The sequence below is a fragment of the Bactrocera neohumeralis genome, chromosome 3 (genome assembly GCF_024586455.1).
Source record: "Bactrocera neohumeralis isolate Rockhampton chromosome 3, APGP_CSIRO_Bneo_wtdbg2-racon-allhic-juicebox.fasta_v2, whole genome shotgun sequence".
Lineage (NCBI taxonomy): Eukaryota > Metazoa > Arthropoda > Insecta > Diptera > Tephritidae > Bactrocera > Bactrocera neohumeralis.
Window position 1 is genome coordinate 49,353 of NC_065920.1, and position 18,423 is coordinate 67,775.

Here is an 18,423-nt window from a genome sequence, read left to right on the forward strand (position 1 = left end):
GTTTTCCCTAGCAAATCGAGAAGATCTTTTATTTTTTTTAATATTCATTCGGAATTTATTGTACATTCCAAATATTAACCATTACTGCGTTTTTATTTTCCACACCATTTATCAAAATTAGTCTCAACGTACATATGTATGTATGTCACTCTGAAGCATTAACTATGTTTGAACCATATATGGTATGCAAGAAATAAGTTTTTTCGAATTCAGAGCAAAAACTGAAAATCTTCAAATTTTAAATTTAAATGACTGATTTAGAAAATTAGCACGGGATCATCGTCCTCATTGGACCTGATAAAAGTGATGTCCAACCATCGAAAGCATCAAAGAAAATCGTACTGCGTTATTAGGATACTTAATAACCACTAATTAATGTTGCTTGTAATTTATATAAAATTAAAAGCCAAATTTATATTTGGAAACTCATTTCTTTAGAAAGCTAGCAGGCGATATTGCTTACTATTGATATTCTGCCATTGAGGACGAACAGTTTGTATTAGCGATTCTTGCAGCAGGTGAAATAAAGCTAATGAAGTTATAGGGTAATAAAAATAAACATTAGTAAAGTACATATGTAAATATATGTATATACACTATTCAAACACTAGCATATGTAACAAGTGATACTACTGAAATTATCATAAAAAAGAGGTTTACTCAACTCATTTCTCTTTATAAGAGAATGAATAAAATTTGTAAAACATTAATCAAGGTATGGTTAGACAAAGAGTTTTAAGAACAGAGAGCAGGTGATGATCATATTAACAATTGGAAGCACTGAAAAATCTCTCGCCCATTTTTGAGAATCAGTTGTTTTTGCAACGCTTTTGCGTGGAGGTCGCGTTCTATCTGGAGTGCGCACGAGTCAAAGCAAACGAGCAAGTGAAACGAACATTAAATGTGCATACTCAATATACATACATACAAATATAAGTACATTAATAGGAGTGCTATATATAATTATAAATCGTGGGGGCAGAATATGTCAAATCGTGTCAATCAATAATACAAACATACTACAAAGTGAGATGTAGTGGAATTGCGACGGTTGCAAAATCGATTACAATAGAATATGTACAATGGAACTTAAAATTTTGAGAGGAAAATGATAAGTGTTAAGTATAATTGAAAAAAAAAATTTGAAAAGTACGAGTTTGATACAAAATGCAAATTTCATTTTTGTCGGAAGTTGTTTGAGCGAATTGAAAGAAGAACTGAAAGAAGAACGAAAAGCCAAATAAACAGTGCGAATAAGTTGATATGACACTTTTGTGGTGAATGCCAATCCGTTGTCACCAGAACCTGATGAATGTAAATATATCAACTTTGAATATAAGTAAATTTGTATGTAAGTAAGTTTGGATTATAACAATATACCGTAATATGATAAGGTAGATAAACAAAATATGCAAGACATCGTCTTTTATGCCACAATCAGCGATCATTTGTAAACATACCTATTTGCGTTTATATTTTTGTTCAAGATAAACATGGGCACGTACTTATATACATATAAGTATGTGCACATACTTATGTATATTCTTATATATTAGCTATATATACACACATACTTATAATTATATAAACATAGCTTTGCAAAACAAAATAATAATTATGTTAGTTATTGTTGCAAAACTTGATGGAAAGAGTGGTCATAATACACAAACATATGTACATATATAGATATAGAGATGCCTAAAACCGGAAACACATCAACCTGCCGACTAGATATGGTATATAATTTTAGCGTTTTGGGATTAGCCGTCAGTTCATTTCGAATTTAGGTATACTCCTTTTGGTACATTATAAAAATGCGATGTCGATGATTAAGTTTTAACCAATTTGGTGATTCCGAGGAATATCTATCTATCTATCTATCCATCTATCTATATATATGTACATATATAAAGGAAAGTATGTCTGTAAACTTTCAGGAAATCTTTAGATTGACCTGACGAGTAATCCTGTTTGGTGACGATCGGAGCATTTTTTTTGAACTGTCAAATAAAGTTTTTATTTACTATGATGATATTCTATTGTTTTATAACCCAAATTTACATATACATATATATATATATATATGTATATGTCAATATGAAACATATTTAAGTACAATGAAGTATATTGAAGTGTACTGAAATACAATTAAAGTTAAGGAAAAAAGAGCAAATGAAACAGCTGATGAACGTGAGTTACGCCTTGAGAAAAATCGTAACAGCATATCTACAAGAAGAAATATAGAAACTAAAGAAGAGCATAGATCACGGCTTCAACAAGATAGTGAAAAAAAAATCTTCATCGCGAGCTACTGAGACAATCCAAAAACGTACGCAAAGAAAAAAAACTAGATTTAAATCTTGCGGCGTTCAACTACAATAAGGATGATGATTACGGAAATCACAAGGACGTAGTGATCGGTGCAATGAAAGTTCGTACACATTGTGGTGCTTTGAAGTTCGCTAAAGAATCGCCTGGAATGTGCTGTTCGAACGGTAAAGTTGTTTTGTCATCATTGATGAAACCACCTGAGCCACTTCATAGTTATATTTCTAAGCGCACTCCAACTTCAAAACATTTTTATCAAAACATCCGAAAGTATAATTCATGCTTCCAAATAACGTTCTTTGGAGCAACCAAGATAGTGAACAATGCCCACTTTTAAAGTGCAAGGTCAAATTTACCACAGAATTGGATCATTGCTCTCAGTTCAAGATGAAGATCCCAAGTTTTTACAAATTTAATTCACCGGTAATGAAGCTGCAGAAGCTGATCGGCGTTGGGCAATCAGTACTGAAGTAAGACGAGAAATCGTCTTAGAACTTCAAACTATGTTTCATGAACACAACAGCCTCATACCTTCATTCAAAACAGCTCTAGACCAGATGCCGACAGATGATTATAAGGTTGTGATAAGAGCAGACAAAACACCAGCCGGGGAGCATAAGCAGCGATTCAATGCATCGGTAAAAGACGACGTTGTAATGGTTATGGTCGGAACAGAATTCGAGCGTCGCGATATTATCATCCATCGCCGAAATGAAAACCTTCGACGCGTTGCGGAAACGCACGATAATATTATGCATTGCAGTATCCAGTTCTTTTTCCACGTGGCGAAGATGAATACTATTTTAATGTAATGCAAGTAAATTTAAATAATGAGTCAACAAAAAAGTTTCTTGCATGAACTTTTATGCCTACCGCCTTATGATCCGACGAAATAAATTTAATCATTTGTTAAAATACGCAAAAATTGAAAAGGAACGTCTTCTCCTTATTCGGTTGAATCAACGAAAGCTACGCGCCGAGGAATATATTCACTTACGTGATGTGATTAATAATGATGGAAATGCTGCAAATATTGGCCAAATGGTAATTTTGCTAGCAACGTTCACCGGCAGTCATCGACATATGTATGTATGAACGAGTACGCCCAAGGTGCTATATTTTCGCTATAATTTATTAAATTATAAATCTGCTCATATTCGTACTTTTACGCATAAATATATCTTCAATCCAGTACAATCCTTATATTTTCAACTCGTTTTTTGACAAGAAATAATTTTGAAGGCCAAATCCCTCCCTTTAAATGTCTAACGACATTGCTATCATTGGGATCAAATGTAAATATTTTTGAGCATCATCGTGGTTTTATTGTGTTACAGTAGCAATCCAAAATGCTGAAATATGTCAATTTAGTGTTTTACTGTTTTAATAACGACAGTGCTGTTTATAATAAAATTGATCATCAGTACATATAAGCCATCTTTCGTGCCACTAATCAGATGAGATTGAGAGAAAGGCTATCGAAGTAAAGCTAGATGTAATATTTAAAATAACGTTTTTTGTTTATGCATATCCATTTGTACGCTTCATAATGAAAATCGTATACACATATGTTTGTACATACATACATATATGTACATACATGTATGTTGTTCACATAATTTTTTTATTACAACACCTAAATTTCTAAAAAAGAATTCCTCTGTCATAGGGACAGTGAGCGTGCTCGAGCAAATGCCAAGTAAAATGTCTTCATATGTAGGAATATGCATATGTTTGTATATCTTAAATGCGACGACCGCGCGACCTGAGCCATCACCATTACCATGTATTTTTAGAATTATTTTTGCGATACAAACAGTCACACAAAAGAGTGCAAACAGCGGACAGAAACTGGCAACTGACTACACTCAAACATACTCAACCTAGTACATATACACTGTCATAATATGCTGGTACATACATACATATAATAAGTATATTAGGACCCAGAGGAACTCAGGGCATAAACTTTGTCATGATACTATTTGTAGAGCATGCTAAGTATTACTACTGGCGCAGGCATTGAAAATCGGAATGGATATTCGACTAACATTTACAATAAAAGAGCTTATAAGATGTTAAACACAATCGGACAAAGCTTAAACTGTTAAAAAAATCTTTTTCGGTCCGATTGAATTCTCTAAAAAAATTGAGGAAATAAATACGCGTGGGCAGGGAGCTTTGAACCTTTCTTCTCCAGTTAGCAATAAGAGAACAAAAAAGTATCGTATTATAATAAACAAGACATGTAGCAAATATAATTTCCTTGTTTTTATACTCTCGCAACAAAGTATTATAGTTTTGTTCACATAACGGTTGTTTGTAAGTCCTAAAACTAAAAGAGTCAGATATAGGGTTATATATACCAAAGTGATCAGGGTGACGAGTAGAGTTGAAATCCGGATGTCTGTCTGTCCGTCCGTCCGTGCAAGCTGTAACTTGAGTAAAAATTGAGATATCATGATGAAACTTGGTACACGTATTTCTTGGCTCCATAAGAAGGTAAAGTTCGAAGATGGGCAATCGGCCCACTGCCACGCCCACAAAATGGCGAACACCGAAAACCTATAAAGTGTCATAACTAAGCCATAAATAAAGATATTAAAGTAAAATTTGGCACAAAGGATCGCATGAGGAAGGGGCATATGTGGACGTAATTTTTTTGGAAAAGTGGGCGTGGCCACGCCCCCTACTAAGTTTTTTATACATATCTTGGAAACTACTATAGCTATGTCAACCAAACTCTATAGAGTCGTTTCCTTCAGGCATTTCCATATACAGTTCAAAAATGGAAGAAATCGGATAATAAACACGCCCACCTCCCATACAAAGGTTATGTTGAAAATCACTAAAAGTGCGTTAACCGACTAACAAAAAACGTCAGAAACACTAAATTTTACGGAAGAAATGGCAGAAGGAAGCTGCACCCAGGCTTTTTTTTTAAAATTGAAAATGGGCGTGGCGTCGCCCACTTATGGACCAAAAACCATATCTCAGGAACTACTAATCTAATTAATTTTACAGCAAAATAAAAAAATATGTAAATGACGGATAATGAAATCTCGATTATTCCTTTATCATGCGAGAGTATAAAATGTTCGGTGACACCCGAACTTAGCCCTTCCTTACTTGTTAAACTTAAAATTAAAGTTGAAGCAATTCATTTTCAGATCAATCCAACTCTTTTTTGGTATTACTTTGCCAACCTAATAAATGAGAACTTGACAGATACATTTGTAATTAAAGAGCTGAATTGTTTTAAATAAAAAATCAAAACAATTCAAAACTAAGTTATTGCTCACGAAAAGATGAATAATTAAAATAAAATATAAACGATGTCCATTTAGCTTATATTTACATTACGAAGACAAAAATGTTGGGACCAAAACTGATATACTGCGCAAAATAAAAGTCCTTCATGATCAATCAAATGCACTGAAACTTCCTTACACCTGATGAGCCAAGGAAGATTAAGGAATGATACCACAATCTCTCCGTTGGCAAGAACTCATTTTATATAATTTTAATTTGGACTGAAGTAACATGCGTCATGTTACAAAACCGCTGTGGATAAGCCACAAATGACGGAAGAGTAGCAAAACGTTAAATTAATTAATTTAATTTTTATTTGTTTAATTTAAATTTAATTTTAGTAATTAAAAATTAATTTTACTCAAAAATTGTATTCCTAGGAATAGTATTTTTTATGAGCTCTTTATGTTTGAATTTAATTTCCGTTTCGGAATTTTATAGTAGCTTAAAATTATATTATATATAAAATAATTTTTTACTCATTATACTCTTGCAGCCTGTACATATGTAGTATAATAGTTTTTTTCACCTAACGGTTGTATCAACTAAAGCTAATCGAGATAGACATATGGCTATATACATATATGTACATAAATTATCAGGATGATGAGACGGGTTGAAATCCGGGTGACTGTCCGGTCTTCCGTCCGTGCAAGCTGTAACTTGAGTAAAAACTGACATATCTTGATGAAACTTGGTATACGCGTTTCTTAGTAAAAAATTACAAGTTCATAGATGGGCGTAATCGGACCACTGCCACGCCCGCAAATGCAATTAACAGTTGCAGTAGCAAGGGCATCCGGGGGCAAAAATTTTTGAAGTAATAAATTTTGAAAATAATAAGTTTAATGAACATGTCTCCTAAACCACCAAAGGGATAACAACCAAATTTGATTAGGGCAAATATTTTAAGAACCCCTACCGACAGTATGAAAATAGATGAAATCGGAAGATAACCCCGCCCACTCCCCATATAACGATACTTTCCAAAACTTCTAAAAGCGCAATAAATCAATAAATAAATACGACAGAGACATTAAATTTAACCTCCTGGTGTAAGAAAGCTCTATGGGAGCCGGTGTGAAAATCGGACGACGGGCGTGCACCGCCCACTTTTTAGTGAAATCGCATATCTCAGGACCTGACCGACTGATTTCGACTAAATTTATTTGGCAAATTTTATCAGAGATAATTTGAACGAAATATCACCAAAATAATGTCTGTGTCACGCCATTGGAAAGTAATCATGTCGGGTTTGAGGAATCGCTTTTGTATTAAAATAATAACGAAAACCTTGTTTTCAGGAAATTTGCCCAGTTATGGAAGATGTCCCCATAGCCGGACTGTCCGTAATGGAGAATTTCACTGTTTATGCATATCGATTGTTTAGAGCTACCGGATCCAAATATGTGCATATGGCTTACGAGTCTTTTAACGCATTCTTACATATAAATATAAATATGTATGTATGTATTTAAAGAAGAGAGTTTACATCGGAGGTCACATAAATTCGATTGGCAGAATTGGAGATACGCAGCAACCTCTCGTCCACGGCAGTGGTCTAGCGGTTGCTGTATTGTATATGCATGTACTATATGCTAATATGTAAAATGCATTTCATATTAAAATTCGTTGAGTGAACATACTTTGAGTGTTGATTAGTCAATGCTCTTGAACTCTGACCAGGCGACCTCCATTGAACCTTCCAAACCTATAGACAGTCACACATTTAGTTGTTGGTACATTTTTTAGTATTCGTACAATCACTTGGTGTGTCACAAAACGTGCTTTTATTTAAGTACTCATAGAAATATATTCATATATACTTGTGTATATAGTTGTTATTGTTGTGGCTGTACTGATAGGTATTTGGTGTGTATGATATTGTAAGAGTATAATATGTGGACTTTTTGTTATTGCGAAGCTCATAATGCGCATATGCACTTAATGCTAATACAGGCTACGACCGAGTAGAACAGTGCCAACCCGCTGATCCTCATTCCCTTCTACAACTCAAACCGATTTTGACTTAATTCCACATTCAGCCACAAAGTGTTTCGCATGCATGCCAAGTTTGTTACTTCATTGCTTTTACTTACATATTTCGCTATTATTGTTTTTGTTTAGGGCAATGGTTGCTGGGGCCATTGAGGCTGAACATGTCATTTTTATTCGTTTCACAGTACCCCGTCATGTCAAGAAAATGAGTAGTGCGGAAGAGATACAAAAAGCAAAGTAAAATTATCAGCACCCGCAACAAAAACCAACAACTGGCAGAGAAATGTGAATGAAAGAACCGAAGTGCATTTTATTGTCAATGTAAATGAATTTAAGAGTAGCACTCTAAAATTTCAATCTTCTCATATGTATTTTTATATAATTTTGTGCGACTTTTTATAATTGCTTTAGGTTAAGTACATGCCCACATATGAAAACATTGTGAAATGACGATATTTTAATATTCTGGTACCATGTATGTATAGTTTGACAAGCTTAATAGCTGTATTGAATATGTGGTATACTCACAGTCAGTGAAATGCCAAATCAGTGTTTACAATATTTGACACCAGTTGCGCATTTACTCTTCATCACTCTTAATTCTCATATAAGAGAAACTAAAAATGTTGAGCTATAGTACAAGTACCCCGCCCCCCTACCCCTCTTCTTGACCCTAGATCGGCTGTAAATGATATTTCCTTTCATTTTTTAAATTTAATCTTTAATTTCCAATGAATTTCATCCTACTTTGATTTTTTGTTGCTTTCAAAAATTATCTGCCCTTGTCTAATACATCCATATACATATGTATGTATATACACAAATATTTCAAATATGTAAGCAACGTATTCGAAAAAACATAGAATAATAATTATTAAAAAAAGCTAACTCAAAAATCAAACTTTTGCAAATTTTAAGTCATATTCATGAGAATCCTAAGCGTTAAGTATAGTAAATTAAAAAAGGTTTATTCAGTCGAATTTGATTATGTACCTAAGTGTCATTTCTATTTGTTAAATATGAAGCCAGTTTCCGATTAATTTAGTCCTTCTCCTATTCACCAGGTTTTAGGATTGGATTAACTTAAATAACAACAAAGTATTGTTTAAATGAGGTAATTAACACAGTGATCCTCGATAGTTTTGAATTTAATTTTTGACACATAAAATTGTTTTATAAGATTTGAAAGTTAAATTTTAACTATAGCTTTAATAGAAAAATTGAAGTAATGCCCGGATAACAAAACATAAGATCCCAAATGCATTAATTAGTCAAATTTTTTTATGTATTACAGACCTAAACACGTTAGCAGATATCTCTGCAATACAGTATTTCTAAAACTTTTAAGTAGTTTGGAAACGTTGGCATCACTGGTAAATTCAACAGTTGGTTTCTCTCAGTTTTTATACTCAAATCCTAACTCTCCCGCTCTATCTTATCAGTTTGCCGTAGGTTGGGGATTGTTGGAGCACATTTTGAACAATTTGGAAGTTCATCTCACAGTTGTGGCGCGTATGTTGTGCGGAGAGTACAGTTGTATTACGCGTTCATTTGTTATCGCAGTTGACATACTTATGTATGTCGAAGTTTTCCGTTTTATTTTTTTATCACACAAATACAACAGTGAATGAAAACGCGGAAATACTTTAGTGCTTCATAACAATATTTAATTAAAAATATGTAACGAATATACATACATTTCAAATGACTTTCATTAGATTACTTGAAGTTACAAACACAAAATTATTCGATATTTGGTAGTACATTGTTTTGTCGACACGAGTGTTAAAAACTTCACAATAAAAGGTCGTTATTTAGCTACATACATATGTATGTATATTTATTATTATATTTTTATATCATAATATCAACTTTTTAATGGTTATGTACATACATACGTACATATGTACATACAAACATAAAGAATGAAACACGTGACTACTCTATACATGTGTGTACATACATAAGTACATACATATCAATGTTCGTACATACTTGTAGTATACGATACTAACAGTAGTAATTTTTGAGAGTAAAGACGATTGGTGAGAAATCTTATTGATAAGAGGAACAAACCTATGTCGATTTCCACGGAATAATGATGTTATCACAATTAATAGTAATAATTATTTTATCGGAATCAATTTAAGAAAGTATAAAATATTATATATGTTCAACATAATATACATATGTAGTATGTACATATGTATACTGATAATTATGTATGCACATGTTTATGTTAGAAGTATTCATTGCGTACATATGGCCATATATATGTACTACTGTGATCAAATTGAAAGGTGAATTTTGTCCATTTCATCTCCTTCAAAGTAATACCCCCACGCTGCAATACACTTATGTATGTATGCCAACGAATTTTCCAGTTATCGTAGCACTTGGAAAAATCCTCCGTCGTGATGGGCATCAGAGCCTTCTTCGATTCAGCTTTTATATCCTCAATTGAGTCAAAACGGTGTCCTCGGAGTGGTCATGTGAATTTGCTGGATAGCCAGAAGTTACACAAAGGTAAATCAGGCGAATGCGGTGGTTGAAAATGTGGCGAAATTATCACGAATAACCAATGCATAAATACAGACATAGTAAAAGTCGACGAATTCACTTTTAGAGCCTCACAAAACGACGCGTACCTCAAATACTAATGAATATTTTGATCTAAAATTTAGCATAGATGTCAATAACCGTATTACCAACTTACTCAAAATTTATCGATTCGAAAAACACGCGAAGTACAACCTTTCACCTTTCAATTTGATCACAGTAGTATGTCTTTAAATACACCCCAAAATCAACAATCATTTATTAAATAAATACAACCATGTACACATCCAAAAGGTTTGTCGTAACTGCTGCTCCATTAAACCACTGCCAATCAACACAAATGATCAGATTGCTTAAATTTGATAAAGAAGTACACAACTAAATTACTAATTCTTCTCATTTCTAAATTTTTTAAATAATAACAAATATATAATTTTAAAACAACAAGCTATTATAGTGAAAGCTCTAGAAAACTTCGCAACTACTTTTAAATAATTCATTTCCGTTTCCCTGGTATCAGTCCATCTTTAAAAATTTTCACTACATTTGAATAATTTTGTCAACCATAAACTCTTACAAAAAACGACATTAAAATTGGACAATAACAAAGGAAATTTACATAATGTGACAAAATAATCATGGTGTTATTTAGGTGAATAGTTATCTGACTTTAGTCACTGTTAGTAGTTCGATTATAATACCAATTGTGGTGTAATCAATTCATTGACACGTTCCCAACAACAAGTAAGGAAAGGCTAAGTTCGGGTGCAACCGGGCATTTTATACTTTTTCAACTCCCAAGGATCAAAGCAGAGGACATAGTTTTAGGCGTTAGGAAATACTTTCATAGACTCACTTAATTGCATTTTTATATTTTACTTCGCGTCAGCTAAAATTACACTAAAATCATCCACAAATGTGATATACATACGTGATATAAATTCAACCGATGAAGCGAAATTTATTATAGTGAGTTGACGAGAAAAACGTCAACCAGACGACCGAAATTCATTATATTAGCGATATGAGGTTAAGACCAAAGTCTAGATCAACTCCGTGAATATTGAAGGCTAAACTTCTGTTTAATTTTGTAATTTTTAAGAAAACTTGTTCACTTCATTTTATCAAAATATCACCCTTTTCGGCCAGTCTAATCGGTTTAAAGTCAGGTTGAAAGTCAAAAATTAATATACATAGAAAGTATATTGGGTTCTTGTTGTAACAACTCCACGATATACCTCATTATATGTGAAAAAAGTTCTATTGTAGAATAAAAATTTCTACGAAAAAAAATGTCAAAAAAAAACAGGCGAGATTACCCTACTGACCCCTTAATACTAGTTCCAAGATAGACGAAATTATCTACGACTTCGAGGTTATGACTGTCAACAGTGACGTGGGAGCCTAGTTGTGAGTGCGACGGCTGTTTGTTTCATGACAGTAGATATTTCGTCTTGCTCTCATTCACTACCAGACCCATTTGCTTCGCGTTCTTATCCATTCTGGAGAAATCAAAACTAACGGAGTGGTTGTTGAGGCCAATGGATCATATCGTTTTTTGTATATCAATATCATTTTTTTGTGGTGTGTGTCGATCACCACACGGGTCTTTTCCAAGATTTGGCGCATGCTGAGTTATTCATTTCACAGGCCTAAAGCCACACTCATAAAGTCCAATCAGTTTGTTAACGGAGGGCTGTAAGTTTTCACACAATACGCTCGATAAAACATTATACGCGATGTTGAAGAGGCTTATCTCGCGGTAGTTGGCGCAGATTGTGAGGTCTCCCTTTGTGTGGATTAGGCAGAGCACACAAAAAAGTTGATGCATGCTCCTTATCAATTCCTTGGTTCTCCAGGCAGGTAATTGCTATTCGAACTTCTTCATGGTCATGGCCTTTTTCGAAAACCAATTTCGTTTGCAATTTTTAACCAATTATGTAATTAAAATGTCTATAAATATAGTTTCAGCCACGGTTTTACCGTCTAACATTTTTAGGCTAACCTTTTGCAACTTCTAACTGAATGATAATTTATTTTATCTCTCATGTGCCCGCTCATCTCACCAAAATTGTTTATCATATAAGTAGTACTTCTAACTTTAGGTTTAAAATAAGCAAGGTCATACTAAGCTCCCTTCTGTAAAAAGTCATTTTGAATCCTATAATCTCACTGAACTCTCCAATTACCCATTTTATATCCTCTCCATTTGATAAGGTCAATTTTATTTGGTTATAACCTATCGTAATTTTTTATCAGAAATCCTATTATGACTAAACTTATGGTTCCCAAACATACCACCAGATTGGCTTATTTGTTTTTGAGTCACTTCATTGTAGAAAATATTTTTAAATAAACTACGAGCCACATACAAACCTCGTATATACATTGTACTTTTATATATTACACCTATGCCCAATTGCCAATTAAGATTCGTCTGGTGAGTTAACTGACACCACCAACGTCTATAGCTTTGCGACGAACACATACATATGTACGTCGATATATATGTACATATGTAGGTATATGTATATCAAGGCATGCATATAAATTTTCTTATCGTCAAACCTGGGAAACTTTTGTTTGAACTTCAATACGTTAAAATTAAATACTCCCTGATCTTTTTTATGTTCACATGTTCATAAAAAGATCAGTCAAAAGCAAAGCAGGTATAAAATTAAAATTAGTAAGGTGACTTTGACATGAGACGTGATCGTATGTAATGTGTTCTCTCAAACTGAAGACAGCAATCAGCTATGTACGAGCAATACGAGGTAGAGAACTGTCCGATTGTAAATACATACATACATACATATGTATAATATACATATGTATATTGAATGGGACAATTGAACATAAATCGATTTCCCATGATTAGAAGTTTTATATATTAGAAGGTATTGAAAATTATGATTTATAAATTTATAATACAGATATCTTTATTACTTTGATTTCTAGAATTGTGGTTTTATATGCAAACTGCATATTTCGTGATTAGAGGCAAAAACTATTTGCCGACATAAATTTTTTTTACATTCCCTAAGGAACGATCATTTTGAAAATAATTTCATATTCTTGCAACATACATATTGCTACAGAGTACAATAGTTTTATTCACCTAACGGTTGGCTATATTACCTAAAAATAATCGAGTTAGATATAGGGTTTATATACATAAATCATCAGAATGATGAGACGAGTTGTCTCTCAGTCCGTCCGCCCATGCAAGCTGTAACTTGAGTAAAAATGAAGATATTGTGGATGGGAGTAATCGGACTACACTCATAAAATACCATTAATCGAAAACTTATAAATTGCCGTAACTAAGCAGAAAATTAAAATATAAAACTGTAAATTAGTATAATACAACGGATCATCGCTTGTGTTTCGAAAATATTTAAAAAGTGGGCGTATTAATGAATATAACTAAACAGTGAAAAAAATAAAATCGGATGATAACTCTCTCCTTTTCTCTATTATCGGTTTGTTAAAAACTACTAAAATCGCGATAAATGAATAACTTAATACGCCAAAGACATTAATTCCTACCTCCGAGATGGCATGAAAGGGCTATGTAGGAGCCAAGGTCAAAATTGGACCATGGGTTACCGAATATTTTGACCCCAGTGCCTATAGCTGACTTTTTGCCGCATATACATATATGTATATATCAATGTGTGAGATATATAAATGACACTCTGGGGTAATCCTTTCCTGACAATGGGTTGAATTGAGTTAAGGGGTGTTGATTCCATATACCTAAATACTAACTTTTTACCGCATATATCGGGCAGCATGTGAGTTGTCTCAATGAAAATATATCATATGTGACCTGGTCTACGGAAAGGGGGCTTAGGTGTCAAAAAAAAGGAGAACAATTAATGAGATAATGGGAAACTGACGATTATTTTTAACAGCTTTTCCCAGAAAACTAGTTTTCGCACGTTAGCTCCCTTTTCGTAGACCAGGTCACACATAACAAATATATACATAACATCCGGGTGACTTTTTTCCGTATGATTGGTGATGGTACATATGTATGTAAGGTTATTAAATGAATCTCAGGGAACATTTTATTAGTATGTGGTATGCTAATTGTATGTAGTATTGGCAAAAATAGGTAAAATCAGGGCGATACTCCTCCAAACTCCCATATACCATACATGTATAATGATTTTCGTTTTTCTAACAAACTTTATGTCGAATATGAAATATGGTTTCCGATCTTCTGGTTAAAATTTTGCACCTTAGGGTAATCCCTTGGCTTTGCAAGTTGCAAGAGTCTTAATGATCGGTGTTAGGCATGTTTATGCCTAAAATTTAATAAATCTTTATCTTGTAGTACAAGTTGTACCCATATTGAATATACCATACATTCCAAGTTTTACTTGCAAATGTTTTCCATACTAAATATTTGTAAAATTACACCAACTGCTCAAAAAATTTTAAAGTTGAACAAATACTATACATATATATATGTGCGACTGCAATTATTAATTTTAAACATTTTGTTTTAATATGAAATCTGCAAAATTGTAAACTTTATTCATATTATAATTGCAAAATAGCGACATTTGAACAATTTCCTTTCTAACTGATTTTTGTCCAATTGGAAAAGGGGTGTATGCACAAAACACACCAATAATAGGGAAGATGAAAACTAGAAGCAAATTAAGCCATGGGAAGTTAAATTTTACATATTTACTAAGATGAGTGTTGGAACTGCTGTGGTCAATTTAATCGGATGTATGGCTGTAATAATATTCTGGACACAGAAGAGCTACCAATAAGAACGATGTAGTATACATATGTATATGCATACATACGGATGTATACATGTTATGTTGTGTTTTGTATGTATATACGTCGTATATATAAGTATAGCCCGGTTTAAAATATATATGTATGTATATAGATGGTATCTAAACTAAAGTAGTTTATTTTATATTTTTATTTATCGACCACGATAGAGTTTTTTGTTCTAAAAATTGTACTCAAGTAGAAACTATACATACTAAACATACATATACATATATTCATATAAATATATGTATATTTCAAAGAACTCAGTCAAAGATACGTTAGCAAAAATAAATTCATGCATTTTATTTAATGATCTATTTATGGATAATTCAGCAGCTCACTTTATCAAATAATTTTTTCTGACAAATGGTTAAATCGTCTATGATAAAAATGCAAATTTGGATGAACATTGTAATTTCAATTCCGAATATGTTATTGATCATGCAATGTATGATACATTTTAAAATAGACTCCATTTGACAAATTATAATATATGTACATATGTACATATGTATATGTAAATATCGTTCAATTTTTTCCGAATAACTCAAAATGTAGCCCTAAAGACAGCGCAGATATAATACAGAATTCTTTAGAGAATTGCTTTACCATAATAAAGGATGTCACGTGTTAAGAGTTGCGGTTACCGAGTACCCAGTGTAATCGAAAAAATGCGATAATGGGGTCAACGGTGAAAGGTTCTGAACTTTTGATCACGCGAACGCAGTGTGCTAACAAAATATACTACTGAGCACCAAGCAACAAACGCAACAATACTTAGTACTGTTAAGATATCTTATTTAATCTGCTAAGAGCAACGAGTACATATGAAATGTAATTATATAATACGATAACTATATCGTGTCATCGAACGATTGAGTATAATAGTTTTGTTCACCTATCGGTTGTACGTATCACCTAAAACTAATCGAGGTAGATATAGGGTTATGTATATTTATATATGTACACATATATATTCAGGATGACTCTAATTTTACATAGGGATTGCAGTAGCAAGGGGCACGTGTGGACTAAACATTTTTAAAAAATGGGGGTGGCTCCGCCCTCCAAGACCACTCAAGCTATAACAACCAAATTTGTCTAGCGTAAATAATATAAGAACTCATACCGATATCTTCTTCTTCTTTACCGGCTGGACACCGCTTACGCGATTATAGCCGAGTTAACAACAGCGCGCCAGTCGTTTCTTCTCTTCACAAGGTGGCGCCAATTGGACATTCCAAGCGAAGCCAGGTCCTTCTCCTGGTCCTTCCAGTGAGTGGAGGTCTTCTCTTTCGTCTGCCTCCCCCGGCAAGTACTGCGTCGAATACTTTCAGAGCTAAAGTGTTTTCGCCCATTCGGACAACATGACCTAGCTAGCGTATCCGTCTTTTAATTCGCTGAACTACATACATATGTCAATGCCGTCGTATATCTCATACAGCTCCTCGTTCCATCGAATGCGATATTCGCCGTGGCCAATGCGCAAAGGATCATAAATCTTTCGCGGAACCTTTCTCTCGAAAACTCGCAACGTCGTCTCATCAGTTGTCATCGGCCATGCCTCTGCACCATATAGCAGCAAGGCGGGAATAATGGGTGACTTATAGAGTTTGGTTTTCGTTCGTCGAGAGAGGGCTATACTTCTCAATTACCTACTCAGTCCGAAGTAGCACCTGTTGATAAGAGTTATTCTGCGCTGGATTTCAAGGCTGACATTGTTGGTGGTTCAAAGTTATGACTATCAACACTGACGTGAGAGCCAGCCGCGAGTGCTACGACTGTTTGTTTGATGACAGGAGATATTTCGTCTTTCCCTCGGTCACTGCCAGACCCATTTGCTTTGCTTCCTTGTCCAGTCTGGAGAAAGCAAAACTATCGGCGCGGGTGTTGAGGCCAATGATATCAATATCATCGGCATACGCCACCAGCTGTACACTCTTATAAAAGACTGTGCCTGCTCGATTAAGTTCTGCAACTCGAATTATTTTTTCCAGGAGCAGATTGAAGAAGTCGCACGATAGAGAGTCGCCTTGTCTGAAACCTCGTTTGGTATTGAACGGCTCGGAGAGGTCCTTCCCGATCCTGACGGAGATTTTGGTGTTGCTCAACGTCAGTCTACACAGCCGTATTAGTTTTGCGGGGATACTAAATTCAAACATCGCGGCATAAAGGCAGCTCCTTTTCGTGCTGCTGAAAGCAGCTTTGAAATATTTTCAAGGGTCTTTTCAAAGATTTGGCGCATGGTAAATATCTAATCGGTTGTTGATTTTCTAGGTCTAAAGCCATACTGATAAGGTCCAATCAGTTCACATAAAACGCTCGATTGAACCTTATATGCGATGTTTAGGAGACTTATCCCACGTTAGTTGATGCAGATTGTGGGGTCTACCTTTTTGTGGATTGGGCATAGCTAACTTAAATTCTAATCGTGGAGCATGCTTTCGTCCGACCATATTTTACAAAGAAGCTGATGCATGCTCCTTATCAGTTCTTCGCCTCCGTGTTGCCACTTTGTTGCTCTTCACGCATGTAATTGCCATTCGAACTTCTTCATGGTCGGGCAATAGAACGTCTACTCCATCGTCATCGATTAGGGAATTGGGTTCGCCTTCTCCTGGCCCTATACTTTCACTGCTATTCAGCATGCTGGAGAAGTGTTCCTTCCATAATTTTAGTATGCTCTGGGCATCGGTCACTAGACCACCTGGGGCTCTACAAGAGTATGCTCCGGTCTTGAAACCTTCTGTTAGCCGCCGCATTCGATCGATCTGGATGGTGGTATTTCGATCCGGAGACAGCTAGGTGGCTTGATAAATTTTCTTATGGTGGAATCTAGTAGTACAGATATCCACCATATTTCGGGCCCCGGCGAAATCGATCAGTTTCAACCCATTTGGGGATGTTTCATCGTGGAGGCTGAATTTACCGACCGTAGTGCCAAAGGTACCTTCTTTCCTCACCCTGGCGTTAAAGTCGCCAAGCACGATTTTGATTTCAAGGCGAGGGCAGCTTCCATCGGTGCGCTCCAAGTGCTCATAGAAGGCATCTTTGATTACATTGTATTTCTCTTCTGTCGGGGCGTGGGTGCTCCTCGCTTTAATGCGAATTGTGGCTAGACGTTCATCCACCGGGGTGACAGTACTCGGCGACGGAGTCTTTCTCCCACCGCGAATCCGACACCAAATTTGTATACCGACATAATATAGAAAAATTTGAGTTATCTCAATGAAAATTACAGAGCGTGTTTAATAACAGTGTATATTTGTGCATAAAATAAGTACAATTGAGCGAGAACTTGACCTAGCCCCCATAAATATCTATATAAAATTGCTTCAATTCCGATCCTCTGTTGACGTTTTAGACCTTAAGGTAGTTCCCTGGCTTTGGTTCCTGCAAGTTGCAATAGTATAAAATGTTCGG

The 18,423-nt window shown here is 34.6% G+C and overlaps 1 protein-coding gene across 5 annotated transcripts in view; it reads left to right on the forward strand.

Annotated features, from left to right (window-relative positions):
* Positions 1 to 831: 831 nt before the first annotated feature.
* The window catches only part of LOC126752402 (platelet binding protein GspB), a 32,565-nt gene continuing 14,973 nt past the window's right edge, over positions 832 to 18,423 (forward strand). Inside the window, exon 1 of one of the 5 annotated variants that reach the window (XM_050463161.1) lies at positions 832 to 1,351. The gene's annotated coding sequence lies outside the window, so the exon portion shown is untranslated. Of the gene's footprint in view, positions 1,352 to 9,153; positions 9,469 to 10,655; positions 10,850 to 18,423 lie in introns of those variants that run through there. The other 4 variants (XM_050463163.1, XM_050463164.1, XM_050463162.1 and 1 more) reach the window with 4 other exon arrangements.